Source organism: Lynx canadensis, chromosome D3 (genome assembly GCF_007474595.2).
Source record: "Lynx canadensis isolate LIC74 chromosome D3, mLynCan4.pri.v2, whole genome shotgun sequence".
In the NCBI taxonomy this organism is placed as follows: Eukaryota; Metazoa; Chordata; class Mammalia; order Carnivora; family Felidae; genus Lynx; species Lynx canadensis.
In genome coordinates, this window is record NC_044314.2 from 63,891,835 (window position 1) to 63,907,258 (window position 15,424).

The window sequence follows — 15,424 nt, forward strand, 5'->3', positions numbered from 1 at the left end:
CGCCGTCACGTGGCCCCCACTGTTGCCCCAGAGAGTAGAAAAGGGCATAGGAGCCCTCTTGCTGTAAAGGGCCCTTTCGGAGCTGACAAGCTTTTGGAGCCCCCTGCTCTTGTGTCATCTTTGTGCTTTCAGAAGGGAGGCCCCTCCATCAGGCAGAGCAATGAGGCAAGTTTGCTCCTTTCCCCACCTCTTGCTACAGAGAGCCCATCACCAAGCTCAGGGATACGAGGGCTATTCTCCTTTGGGGTAGCTGATGCTCATGGCTGTCACTGAGCAGGAGACCAGGTGGGTAGCCAACGCCCACCCCTTGGTGCCTGCTGAATGAGTGCCAGCTCAGTGGTTCATAAGGGTGAACAAAGAACCAGTCAGAAAGACATTAAAGGAAAATGAATGGCTGCAGCCAGGACCAAAGTGTGCAACACTTCCAGAGAATGGGAATGTGATCCACGTGGACCGGACATGTTAAACTTCCTTCCCCCTAGGCAGAGCATGAAAGCCAGCGTGCGCCTACTACCTCTGGTCCGTCCTCCACACAAAAAGATCTCGGCTGGACCCCTTACCTTGCCCTGACGCTCTGGATGTCCATGTAGTCCTGCAACAAATATGCTGGCCCCTTTTTACCTCACCCTCTAACATACGACACACGGGCTGGTCCACACTGGACTTTTGCAAGACAGATCGATTGCTGTGCAAGACTGAAACGTATGGGGCCCAAGGAATACCTTGGTATATAAACAGCAATGCCAGCAATGCCATGAGATTTGATAAGCCTAAGGCAAGAGTGCTGCATTAAGGATCGGAATGGGGTAATGTTTAGAACAAACGGACTAGCACAATGTGTTAGCAAGATGGTTTGCTCACAAATCAGAAGATCTTTTGTGGGATTTGGCTAAGGTGTTGGGCAAAGGGAGCCACTCGGAGCCCTGTGAACAAGAGACCCACATTCTTCCCCAAGAAGTAGAGGGAAGCTGTGGCTTTTTGTGTGCTTCTCTGCCCATCGTATCAGAAGATAGGGCCCTGGTGACACTGAGATAGGAAAAATGTGCTTCCATGGGAGGACTGAGTGATGAGAACAAGGCCTGGTGCAGAAGACGTTCCAGAGACTTGGAGTTCTCTGCTCAAGTCATGGAGCAGGCTGCAGGCACATCCTTTCTCTTCCTCTGCCTGAGGGTATGTCCATCCTTTAGGATCAGGTGTCCATGTGGCTACCCATTCCCGTGATACGGTAGCCTGCTATGAACTGAGGGCTCACGGACAGAATGTATAGGTCTCTTCAGTGATATCCGACTCTGAGAGCCCTGTCTAGACTCAGGAATGTTCTGGAGAGTGCATCCTTGCAACCCACTGGTTTACACGGCCACCCCATGGTCTTGGTGTGTGAAGTGAGGTCAAGAGAGAAAAGAAGAAATGGGATAAGAATGACTACCAGGGGGTGTCAAAGTTCTGCATTCAAAAGGCCCCTGGTCAAATCGAGGAAGAGGTATCCATCTTCCATCACCCTGTAAGCACACATGAGGCAGCATCTACCGCTAACTTCTGGCCGAGACTAACCACGAGCACAGGTTTTCCGCCTGGGAACCTTCACACAGCCTAGGTTTGGAGATGGTCACATAATTCTGAAACCAAAACGAGAGGGGCCCATTGCAATACCTAGATCATAACCACAGGTACTACAGTGGACACCGAAGCTGAAAGAAGACGATATTATTCAAAGTTACTGGCTCTGATAAACACCATGCAGCACCACTGTTGAAGACAATGGTAAATGGTGGAGCTTGAGACACAGACTGCCAGAGTGCTTCCTCACATATGGGATGTGGAGAATTTTCAGAATAAGTACCCAGCACAGTCTCTTACCAACCTGGTTGTAGCCAAAATAAGCAGTGCTTGTGAAGTAGGCCATGGGAGCCCGCTGAAGGAATACACCTGGGTGCCCTCTATTCTGATTGTAGGAGACAGAGATTTCTGGCTACGTCTGTTCTATCAGTTGATCGAGGCCTCAGTTCTGAGCTCTAAGTATTTAGTTCTGCTGGCTCTTACTCAGGAGTGTGAAACAAGGAAATCGTGCCCTGTTCCTGGAAAGGGCTTCCCCTGGGCTGACGCTCGCCTTGTCCGGACTGTTCATGGGCAAACCGTTTGCTTCTCACAAGCAACACAACACAGTCATCCAGGATAATGAAGCAAGCTGGCTCCCCTTCCCCCTCCATACCAGAGCAGGGCAGTCACGAATCTTCCAGGGAATAAAAGACCATTTTTCCTTTGTTAGTTCAGAGCCTGAGGGCTCTCATTGAGCACAGGAGCAGAGTGGGAGTTTGATGCATACTCGACTGAGCTACCCGAGCTTCTGATAGCTCCATAGCTCCTAAGGGAGAAAAAAGAGTTTGGAAATGCAGCAAAGTGAAGGCAATGGGAATAAGGGGGTTCAAAGCTTGGCATACACAGCAGGAGTTGGGAGCCAGTTGGAAAGGAAGTGTCTTACTTCTTTGGCCCAGAAGAAAGCCAGCTCCGTAACCAACTCAATTGCTCAACTGACAAAAAACACCCTCTGAGGGGACCCTTCCATTAGCCTGGGTCTCTGAGTGACCACATATTTCTGGAACCCGAGGAATTGATGAGGAATGAACTCTGTGGCCAAAATCTTTCCCACAGTCTCCAGGACTTTGTTTTCTTCAAGAAAACAAAGATGTGTAAAGGTGGAGAAAGAGGGTCAGAACTCTTCAGAGTTTGTAAGGGGAATTATGTGGAGAAAGAAGGGTCCAGAAGCAGCTCCTGGCAACCTGGCTAAGGAAAGAAGAGGACACACCAGAAGCCTTAAGCAACAGTGCCTGTAGCGTCCACACCTGGGCGCCGTGTCAGCAAAAGGGCTGCCTTCTTCCTTCAGAAGGGCCTAGAGAGCCCTGGGCGTTGCTTTCCTTCCTTTTCCCATCACTGAATGGAGTGAGCAGTGATAGTTGGTGTAGTCAGGTGCCCCCCAGGTCTTCCGCCGACAGTGTGGAAAGGGGCACTGGGGCCCTCTCCCTGTAAAGGGCACTTTCTGTGCTGACCAGCTTCTGGAACCTCATGCTCCTTTGTGAACTGTCTGCTTTTCAGGCGGAAGGCCCCTCCATCAGGCAGAGCAATGAGGCAAGTTTGCTCACTTTTTCACCTCTTGTTACAAACCGCCATTCACAAAGCTCAGCGATAGGAGCTCCTCCTTTGGGATAGCCGGTGCTCATGGCTGTCACTGGGCTCGGGACTGAGTGGCAACCCGAAGCCCACCCCTTGGTGTCCGCGGAGTGAGTGCCTGTTCCGTGGCTCCTAAGGTTGGACGAAGACTCAGGCAGAAGAGCAATAACGGAGAGAGAAAGGCTCTAACCTGGACAAATATGGGTTCAACATTTCCATCCAATGAGAATGTGATCGGTTTGGGTGGGTCATGTTACACTTCGTTTTCCCTGGGCATGGAGGCCATCTCCCCCCTATTGCATCTGGCCGACCACCCATACACAGTTCTTGGCTGGACCCCTTCTAAAGGCCTAGGACCCCGGAGGCCCATGGAGTCCTGAAACCAAAATGCCAGGCCCCTTTGGCTCAACCTGTGCCACAAGTCACAAGTCGGTGCTATGACTCTGAGTGACTGGATCTGTAGGGAATCACAAGAGGAACAGTGGTGGAGAATTAAAGCAGTGTCATGAAACGTGATGAACCGAGGGCCAAAGTTCTTCCTTAAGGCTGAGATTTGGGTAAAGCTTAGAATAATCTGCCCAGCACAAGATATTAGCACGCTGGCTCGCTCAGGCATCAGAAGAACCCTTTGTCAGCTTGGTTCAAGGAGTACCTCAAAAATTGCCCCTTGCAGCCCTGGACAAAGAAGCCCACATTATCCCTTAAGAAATAGTGGGAAGTTTGGCTTCTGTTGGCATTCTTCGCATCGTGTCCGGAGAGAGGGGCAGCAGTTATTCTCAGTCATGAGGACTATGGCTTCCCTGTGATGATCGGTAGGTTTGAACGAAGCTATGGTGCACCATGTATTCAAAAGGCTTTTTGTGTGCTCAGTGCCTGAAGCAAGCTGAACATTCACAGTCTGTTTTTTCTTCCAAATGAGGGTATTTCAGTCAAGTAGGGTCAGGGTTCTTGTGGCTACCCATTCCTATGATACAGAGGCCTGCTATGCAACGAGGGCTCAGAGACATGCGTGCTAGCGGTCCTGTCAGGTGCCCCACTCTGAGAGTTCTGCATTGACTCAAAAGGCCAGGAAACTCAACTCCCATCCTTGGACGTTGTTTGGTAGGGAGAGCCCCTTGGTCTTGGTGTGTGACGTAAGAACAAGTTAGAAAAGCAGCGGCTGGATCAGAATCCCTATGAAGTCAATCGTGGTCCTGCATTAACAAAGGGCCTTGGTGGAAATCTGGGAAATAGGTATCGGCCTTCTCTTTCTCTCGTTTCACAAAGGAGGTGTGATAGGCCCCCTGGGCACCATCACATACCCTAGGGTTTTGGTTGGCCACACATTTCTGATGGCACATTGAGAGGGGCCCAAGCAAATCCTACATCACCATAACGTGGACACTGGCAGACTCCATCTTGAAGGAAGACAGTATGTCTCTCAGACACTGGATGAAAATATAAGCTTATGTTCTTCTCAGAGAGCCAAGTTGGGTCCAAGGAGACCCAGGGTACCTCTGTTCTTCCTCGGAGGTGACATTTGGAGAATGTTGAGACGGAAATGACTGACGGTCCCCCATCAACCTGGTTGTATCAGGAATAAGAGATGCCTCTCAGCTTAGGCAAAGGGAGCCCTCTGAAAGACCACACACAGGAACCTTGCCATCAAGACGCCCGTAGTCTTTCTTCAGGAGCTGGAGATTGCTAGCTTTGTCTGTCCCTTCCGGGATCTCTGTCGTTCGGTTTTTGGAGGCAGCAGTGTTTGAGATGTGGCGATTGGGTGCTGCTGGCTCTTGCTCAGGTGTCCGGAACAAAGACTTTATTCCTTATTCAGGAAAGGGCTCTTATCCTGACCCACACCTGGTTCATACTGCCCATGTATAAACTGGCTGCTGCTCAAAATGAAACCCACTCAAGCCGGTGAGCGAAGCCAGACAGCTCCCCTTCACCTTGTCTACCAGACCACGCCAAGCTCCCTCCAGTCAGAGGCCGTTGTTCCCTTGGTATAGCAGAGTCGAAAAGCCCTCACTGGGCACAGGGCCAGAGTGGGAGTTTGTGGCTTACCCCAGGGTGCCAGCTGAGTGAAGGAGAGTTCTGTGGCCCCTATGTGTGAGCAAAAGTTTATTTCGAAGGACAGCCATAGGAAGAAAATGACTAGGAGGTGGACCAAAGCTCGACATTCCAAATGGGAATTGGATTAATCTTGAAAGGAGACGCCTCGCTTCATTTCCTCTCAACCCACAAAAGAGGCCAGCTCTCTCTTGCAACCTCTGGCCCAGGATTCATACCAACATTCGCCAATGGGCATCTTCAATGAGTCGGGCCTCTTGATGTCCATATACTTCTGAAGCCAGATGAAGGGGCGGTCCTCTTACAAAAGCCATTGCACACTCCCAAGGACTTCACCACACTCCACTTGAAAGCAGAGGCTGCTCCTCTGAGAGACTCACTTGGAAGGGAGCCCAGAGAGAAACTCATTTGGAAGTAGAGCGAAGGGGTTCAAAATGATAGCTGGCGAGCTAGAGGTCTTCATCAGAGATGGGAATGGGAGACCGGTGAGAGTGAAGTGACTGATACAATCTTTAAGCAAGTTGACTGTCTCAAGAGTTAGAAACAGCCATGGCCTTTGGTAAAGGGACCTCTGTCCAGGCCACACCCAAAGCACTGTCATCACGAGGCCTCTATTCTTCCCTCAAATAGAGAGGGGAAGCCCTGGCTTTTGATGTCTGTCTTTCCTGCCATCCCATTGGCAGGTAGGGGCAGAAGAAATGTAGCAGGCTATATGCGGAGCATGGAGGTGTTGCGTTTGCTACGCGTGTGGTGTATGGAAAGGGCGTGCGCATGTGGTTTATAAGCAGCATGTCTCTGGTGTATGTGTGGGGTGTGAAATTTTGTGCATGGTGTATGTGAAGTGTGTTTGTGGAATACGTGTGCTGAATAGGTAGTGTGATGTTTGTGAGGTATTTGCACTGTGTGATGGATATTCTGAGCGTGTGTTGTAGTGGATTGGGTATGTTACATGGAAACTGTGTGTGTCGTTTACGTATGAAGTGTGTGTCCCGTCCGAGTTTTAAGCAGTATAAAAGTGTTGTACACATTCAGTGTGTGGTACTTGCGGTGTGTTGTGGTACGTTTTGTCTGTGTGTGATATGTTTGGTGTTTATGTGTTTCCTAAGCACTGTGGGAAGTCGAAGTGGGGTGTTTGTGGTGTGTTAAGAGGTATGTGTGTGGAGTGTGCTTGGTGAGAAGACCTTGGTGAGTGTTGGCTAAATATTGGTTATAGTGCGTTGTATGTGAAACAAGATAATAGTTTGGTATGTTGGTTGAGAGGCAGTTTCTCAACATTGTTTCACAGGGTTGAGGATATGGCACTTTCTTCTTAGAGTTCCTCACATAGGTTTTCAAACACTTCTAAGGCAGCGAAACAAGATGTTAATCGAAAGACGTTTTTTCCATGGAGCTGAGAGTATGGTAAATGTCATTATACCTTTAGGCCTACATTTCAAACTTTTCTCAGTTGGGGAAAGAAGAGGTTAGTTGAAAGATGCTTTCTCCACAAGTGTTTTTTCAGAGTTCGGTTTATTGTCCTTTCCTTATAGATCCCTGTAAAGGTTTTGAGAAACTTCTAACTCTGAAACAAAGCTTTAGCTGAAAGACGGTTTAGTTTCAGAGTTGAGCATATAGCACTCACATTATACATCTAGTCCTAATTTTCAAACTTTCCTAACTTCGTGAAAGAAGATGTTTGGTGAAAGAAGCCTTCCCAACCGAGTTCTTTCACAGAGTTGAGTCTATGACCCTTTCTTTATCACTTCCCGCACAGTTTTTCTAACACTTCACACTTGTTCACTAGAACAAGAAGTTGACAAATGGTGTTTTCCAAAGGGTTCCCCCCCCCCCCCCCCCCCGCCTCCATAGTTGAGTACAGGAAACTTTCCCTAATGTTCCCCGCTTAGGTTTTCAAACACTTCTCAATGAAACACGATGTTAGTTTAAAAATGGTTTCTGCACAACGTTGTGTGTAAAACAGAGTTGATTATATGGCCCTTGCCTCAGATTTTGCCGCTTACATCACAAAGACTTCTAACTCAGCGAAACAAGAAGTTAGTTGAAAGGTGGCTTCCCCGCCGCGTTTTTTCAGAGTTGAGGTTAGGTCACTGTCTTCATAGTTCCCCGCCTAGGTTTTCAGACACTTCTTAGTTAAACAAGGAATTAGTTGAAGGATGGTCCTTTCCACCATGGTCTTTCATTGAATTGAGTAGATGGCACTTTATAGTTGCCGGGAAAGTTTTGCCAACACGTCTAACTTCGTGAAAGAAGTTGGTTGCAAGAAGCTTTCGCCATAGTGTGTTTTCCTAATTAAGCACGAGGTCCGTTCCTTATAGTTCCCTGTAAAGGGTTTCAAACACCACTCACTTTGAACCCAGACTTGATTTGAAAGATGTTTTCTCCATGGTTTTCCTTCAAGGAGTTCAGTGTATGGCACTGTCGTTATACATTTAGCCCTAGATTTTTAGTCGCTTCCAACTACGTGAAAAACGACGTTAGTTGAGCGTTGGTTTGTCCACAGTGTTGTTTTTTTTTTTTTTCATAAAGTTGAGTAAATGAACTTTCCTCAATGTTCCCTGCATAGGTTTTCAACCATTCTTAACTCAATGAAACACGGTGTTAGTGTAAAAATGATTTCTTCACACTGTTGAATCTATGGCATTTGTCTTCGGTCGTTTCTTCACGGTGTTTTCACAGAGTGGAGTATCTACACTTTCCTCCTAGTTGCCAGCACAAGTTTTCAGACCATTTTTGCCTAGTGCAACAAGGAATTAGTTGAAAAGTGTTTCTCCCACAATATTATTTCACGGAAGTGGGGTCAGTGACATTAATTCCCCTATATTTTCTGCATAGGTTTTGAAAGACTTCTAAGTTCGTGAAATAAGAAATGATTTGACAGATGCCGTCTCCACAGTATTATCAAACAGAACTGAGTATACGGACTTTCCTGTAATTCCACGCACAGGTCGTCAAACATGGCCAGCTAAGTGGGTTCAACAAGAGTTGAAAGCCCTGTTCCCCGGTGTTAGGTTCTTAGCGTTTAACTTACTGAAACGTGATGTTAGTTGAAAGATGGCTTCTCGAGACCCAGCGTTGTTTCTCAGAGTGCGGATACGGCAATTTCCTTATATTACGTCGCACTGATTTAAAAAATGCAGTTTCGGACACAAGAACTTATCTGCAAAGTGCTTTGTGCACAGTGTTTCACACAGTGAAGTTCATGGCACTTTCCTCATACTTCCCCCACAGAGAGTCAAAGACTTCTCACCTACTGAAACAAGAAGTTGGTTTGAAACTTTTGTGTTTTCTCAGAGTTGGGTATATGGCCCTTTCTTTTTTTTTCTTTTTTATTTTTGGGACAGAGAGAGACAGAGCATGAACGGGGGAGGGGCAGAGAGAGAGGGAGACACAGAATCGGAAACAGGCTCCAGGCTCTGAGCCATCAACCCAGAGCCTGACGCGGGGCTCGAACTCCCGGACGGCGAGATCGTGACCTGGCTGAAGTCGGACGCTTAACCGACTGCGCCACCCAGGCGCCCCTATATGGCCCTTTCTTAAGAGTTCCCAGTGTACGTTATCAAACACCTAACCTAGTGAAACAGGTGGTTTCCCCACGCTGTTTTCTCCCACTCTTGAGTATATGGCAGTTTCCTTATAGTTCCCTGCATCGAGTCTCCAACTAGTCCGACCCAGTGAAACAAGAAGTTAGTTGTGTTTTTTCACAGAGTTAAGATTGTGACCCCTTTCCCTAGAGTTCCCTGTAAAAGTTTTCAAACACTTCTAACTTTGAAGCAAGACGTTAGTTGAAGGACAAAAGTTTCTCGACCAGATTTTAATTCAAGGAGTTGAGCCTATAGCACTCTCATTTGACATTGAGGCCTAGATTTTCAAACACTTCTAAGTGAGTGAACCGAGATGTTATTTAAAGGTCGTTTCTCCACTCTGTTTTTTTTTTTTTTTTTTCACAGAGTCGAGTACATGTCACTGTCCTCATAGGATATCAAGCACTTCTGAAGGAAACAAAGGATTAGTTGAAAGATGGTTCTCCCAGAAGGTGACCTCACAGGGTTGATTATAAGGCACTCTATAATTTTTCAGGATAGGTTTTTCAACACGTTTAGACGTGAGACGAGAAGTTGGTTGAAAGACCGTTTCTCGATAGATTTTTTTTTCAGGATTAAATATAAGATCCTTATAGTTCTCTAGAAAGGGTTTCCAACACCTCTTCATTAGAAACCAGACGTTAGTTGAAACAAGATTCTCCATTGTTTAATTTCAGAGTTCAGAGGATGTCGCTGTCATTATATATTTAGGCCTAGATTTTCGAACACTTCTAACTTCGTGAAAGCAATTAGTTTTCCACATGTGGAAACAGTGAAAGCAAAAATTTGGCTGAAAGAAGCTTTCGCGATAGTGTTTTTCCAGAATTAAGTATAAGTCATTTCGGTTCCCTATAAAAGATTTCACACACCACTCAATAAGAAAAGAGACGTTAGCTGAAAGATGCTTTCTCCATTGGTGTTCCTTCAAGGAGGTGAGTGTGTGGCAATGTCAATATACGTTCAGGCCTAGAATTTCAGTCACTTCCTACTTCAAGAAAGATGTTGAAAGACAGTTTGTCCACAGTCTGTTTTCACAGAGTTGAGTGTATGGCACTTGCGTCAGCGTTGCCCGCGTGGGTTTTCAGACACTAGTCGCTTAGTGAAACAAGAGATTAGTTGAAAGAACGTCCCCCCACAATGTTATTTCACTGCGCTGTGTCTGTGCCATTCCCCTATGTTTTCCGCAGAGGTTTACTTCGTGAAACAAGAAGTTATTTGAAAGATGGTTTCTCCACAGTATTGTCAAACACAACTGAGTATATGGCACTTCATAATTTCTCGCAAATATTTTCAAAAATTTTACCTTAGTGGAACCATATGTTAGTTGAAAGATGGTTTCACCACAGGGTTGCTTGACAGAGGTGAGGGTATGGCACTTTCTCCATAGACCCCGTATAGGGTTTTGAAACACTTGTAAATTAATGAAACCAGATATGAGTTGAAAGATGGTTTCTCAAGAGAATTTTTTCCAGTCAAGTATAAGGTCACTTTCTTCATCATTCCCCACAAAGAATTTTGAACAATTCTAATTTGGTAAAACAAGATGTTGGTTGAAAGACGGTATCCCCAAAAGGCTGCTTGGCAGAGTTGAGGTTATGGCACTTTATGCATAAGACCCACAGAGTGTTTCAAACACTTCTAACTTAGTGAAAGAAGATGTTAACTTGGAAAATGGTTTCCCCACAGTGTTTCATAGAGCTGAGTATATGTCACGCTCCGTGGAAGCCCTGTATGGGTTTCCAACACTTCTAACTTAATGAAACTAGATGTTTTTTGAAAGTCGGTGTCACCACAGTGTCGTCTGACGGAGTCAATGGCCCTTTCCTTATAGGCCCCGCGTAGGGTTTCCAACCCTTCTAACAGTGAAATGAGATGTTAGTTGAAAGATGGTTTCTGCAAAGTGCTTTTTGAGAGAGTTGAACAAAATGTCAATGCATAAACCCCGCAAGCGTTTTTTCAAAATTCTACCTTAGTGAAACAAGATTTTAGTTGAAAGACTGTTTCCCCATAGTGTTTGTTACACGGAGTTGAATATACGCCAATTTCTTTGTAGCCCCTACAAGCGTTTTCAAACAGTGCTACCTTAGTGAAACCAGACGTATGTTTGTTTAAAGATGGAATCGCCACACTGTTGTTTCACACGGTTGAGTACGTGGCAGTGTTGGTGTAGTCCCGCATGGGTTCTCAAACAATTCTGACTTCGTGTAACAAAAAGTGGTTTTGCCACCGTGTTTTTTCACAGAGTTGAGCATATGGCGCTATCCCCCAAGGCCCCACAGGCGTTTTCCAACACTTGCAATTTAGTGATACCCGATGTTGAGTGAAAGATTGTTTTCCCCAAGTGTTATTTCACTGGGTTGAGTATAATGGCACACTCCCTTATAAGCCCCGCCTGGGATTTCAAACACTTCTAAGTGAAGCCTGAGGTTAGTTGAGAGATGGTTTCACCACTGTAATGTTTCACAGAGTTGAGTATATGGCACTTCGTGCATAGGCCCCGCGTGCGTTTTCAAACACTTTTACCTTAGTGACAGCCAGGGGTAGTGGAACGACGGTTTCCCCAGAGGGTCGTTTCACAGAGTTGAGTGTACGGCACAATCCCCATAGGCCCCGCGTGTATTTTCGAACACTTGTAATTTTGTGAAACCAGATGTTAAATGAAAGACTGTTTTCCCTAGTGTTTCACTGAGTTGAGTTTATGGCACTTTCCCTGCTAGGCCCTGCGTAAGTTTTCAAACACTTGTAACTTTGTGAAATGAGATGGTAGTTAAAGAAGCTTTCACCACATTGTTTTTTCACAGTGACGTTTATGGCAATTTCCGCATAAACACTGCATGGGTTTTACAACACTGTAACTTAGTGAAACAAGATGTGAGTTGAAAGAGGTTTCACAAAGGGTTGTTTTCACAGACTACATAGAGCCATCCGCATCGGCCGGGCATGGGTTTTCAAAGACCTCTGACTTTGTGACAAAGAGATACTAGTTGAAAGATGTTTCCTTTCAGTCTTGTTTTGCAAAGTTAGGTATAAGGCACTTTTCCCTTAGGCCCCACAGGGGTCTTCAAACTCCTGTAACTTAATGAAACAAGGCGATACTTGAAAGATGGTTTCCCCCACAGTGTTTATGAGTATGAGTATATGGCTCTTTCCGTGTAGGACGCGTGCATGTTTCCCAACTCTTCTCCCTTGGGGAAACAAGGTGTTAATTGTAAGATGGTTACCTCACAGTGTTGTTTCAGAGTTGAGTATATGGCTTCTTCCACCTAGGCCCTGCATGGGTTTTCAAACACTTGTCCCGTAGTGAAACGAGCTGTTAGCTGAAAGATGGTTTCCCCACAATGTTTCCTACAGTCGTGTATATGGCACATTTGATGTGGGCCCCGCTGCGGCTTTCAAACACACTAATTTACGGAAACCAGATGGTAGTTGATAGATGTTTCCATCAGACAACTCTTTCACCGGACACAAAAGTGAGCACAAAAGTGCCCCTGCGTGAGTTTTTAGACACTTTTAACGTGGTGAAACAAGATGATGGTTGAAAGATGGTTGTTGCCCCACAGTGTTATTTGCCCGAGTTGGATATATGACACTTTATGCATAAGCCTCGCATAGGTTTTCAAACACTTCTAACAGAGTGAAACCTTATGTAATTTGCAAGATGGTTTCTCTTCCAGTATTTTTTCACTGAGTCCAGTCCATGTCGCTTTCCACATAGTTCCCAGCATATGTTTGAAACTCTCCTAACTTAGGGAAACAAGTTGCTAATTGAGAGATAGTTATCCCACAATGTTGTTTCACAGAGTTGAGTAATGGCACTTACAATGGTAGTTGAAAGACGATGTCACCACAGCGTGGTTTCACCGAGTTGAGTGTATGGCACGTCTCTCGGAGTACCCCGCGTAAGTTTCCCACCACTTCTAAGTTGGTGAAACCGAAGGCTTGTTGAAAGCTGGTTCCCCACACTGTTGTTTCACTGATTTGAGTATAAGGCACTTTCTGCATAGTCCCCGACTTGCTTTTCAAACAACTCTTAGTGAAACCAGATGGTGGGTGAAAGATCAATTCCCCCCACAGTGTTGTTTCATAGAGTTGAGTATACGCCACTTTCCCTGTAGGTCCCGCGTGGGTTTTCAAACTCTCTCAACATTGTGAAACGAGAGGTTAGCTGAATGATGGTTCAGTAAACTGTTTCCCAGAGTTGATGTACGGCATGTTCAGCGTAAGCTCTGCATAGGTTTTCAAACACTTTCATCTTAGTGAAGATGTGTATGTGAGTTGAAAGTCAGTGTCGAGTATATGCCATTTCCTCATAGTTTCCCTCGTAGGTTTTCAAACACATCTCAGTGGAACAAGATGCGTCTTGAAAAATGGCGTACTTATGGAAAGTGCCCCATGCCCAACGTTGTGCCAAATCACTGTGCTGAAACATCTTTCAACTAACATGTTCACCAAGTTAGAAGCGTTGAGATCCTAGACATAGAACTATAACGAAAGCGGCCTTTACTCACTTTGTGAAACATCATTGCAGACAAACCAATTTTCAAAATGACACCTGGTTCAACGAAGTTGGAAGTGTTTGAAAATGCTCGTGGGGCCCACACCGAAACTGAGTTGAAAACCCACGTGGGGACTAAACCGGAAGTGCCATATTCTGAAGTGTATGAAACACTGTGGGGAACCCACCCGTCAACTAACATCTTATTTCAGTAAACGTGAAGTGTTTGAAAACCTTATGCGGGGCTTATGCGGAAATGCATACACTCAACTCTGTGAGAAAAGACTGTGGTGAAACCAGTCTTTCAGCAAATATCTGGTTTCAATAAATGAGAATTGTTAGAAAACCCATGCGGGGTCCACACAGAAAATACCATGTTACTCAACTCTGTTTACTAGGTTAGAAGTATGTGATAACCAGTGCAGGGCCTACGCAGATCGTGCCATATAATCAACTCTGTCAGACGACACTTCGGGGAATCCATCTTTCAACTAACATCTTGTTTCACTTAGAAGTGCTTGAAAAGCCATGCGGGGAACTATGAAGGGGTTGCCATCTACTCAACTTTGTGAAACAACAGGGTGGAGAAACATCTTTCAACTAACATAAGGTTTCACGAAGTTAGAAGTGTTTGAAAACCCTTTTCCGCATATGCGGAAAGTGCCATGTACTCAGTTCTGTGAAGCACTGTGGGGAAAACATCTTTGAACTAACATCTCATTTCCCTGTTAGAAGGGTTTGAAAACCTTTGCGGAGCCCAGGTGGAGAGTTCCGTATACTCAACTTTATCAAGCAGCTCTCTAGGGCAACGATCCTTCACTTAACATCAAGTTTCACTAGGTTACAATTATTTGAAAACCAATGAGGGGCCTACGCCGAAAGTGCTGTACACTCAGCTCTGGGAAATAACATTGTGGGGAAACCATCTTTCAACCCAAATCACCTTTCAGTTAGAGTTGTTGGAAAACCAACGCAGGGCCTATGCAGAAGGTGCCATATGCTCAACTCTGTCCAACAACACCGTGGAGAATCCACCTTTGAACTAACATCTTGTTTCACTGTTAGAAGTGTTGGGAAAATTGGGCCTTCTGCAGAAAGTGCCGTATACTCGACTCTGTGAAACAAGTGTGGTGAGACGGTCTTTCAACCAACATCTCATTTCCCTAAGGTGGAAGCGTTTGAAAAACCATGCGGGGCCCAGGAGGCAAGTGCCATATATAATATACTCAACTCCGTCAACCTGCACGTTGCGGAAACCATCTTTGAAGCTAACATTTTGCATCACCAACATAGAATCGCTTGAAAACTTATGCGGGGAACCACGGGGAAACTGACATATACTCGACATCGGGAGGGAATACTGTGGAGAAACCACCTTCCAGCTAACATCCTGTTTCCCTAAAGGTGTTTGAACACTATGCAGGGCTGCCCCCCCCCCCCCAAAGGGCCATGTACTGAACTCTGTGAAAAAACACGGCGAGGAAACTGTCCTTCAACTACCATCTGGTTTCCTGGAGTTAAAAGTGTTGAAATCCTATGAGAGGCTTAACCCTGAAGTGCCACAGCCTCAAGACTGTGAGTATCAGTGTGGTGAAACGATCTTTCAACTAATATCTGGTTTCACTAAGTTTCAAGTGTTTGAAAACACATGCGGGGCCTATGGGAATAGTGGCATACACTCAACTCTGTGAAACTACCCAGGTGGGGAAATCATCTTTCAACTACCGTCTGGTTTTTGTAGAAGTGTTTGAAATCCTGTGAGAGGCCTAACCCTGTAGAGTCATAAACGCAAAAGTGTGAATATCAGTGTGATGAAACTACCGTCCAACGAACATCTTGTTTCACAAAGTCAGAGTGTGTTTGAAAACCCATGCAAGGCCTGCATCGAAAGTGCCACTTAGTCAAGTCTGTGAAACAACATTGTGGGGAATCCATGTGTCAGCTAACCTCTCGTTTCAGTTAGTTAGATGTGTTTGAAAACTTATTCGGTTCTACCCAGAAAGTGCCCTCTGCCCCATTCTGTAAAACACCAGTGTGGTGAACCCATCTTTCAAATAACATCCGGCATCACTTTTAGACGTATTTGAAAACCTATGCGGAACCTACACGGAAAGTACCTTACACTCAAATGTGT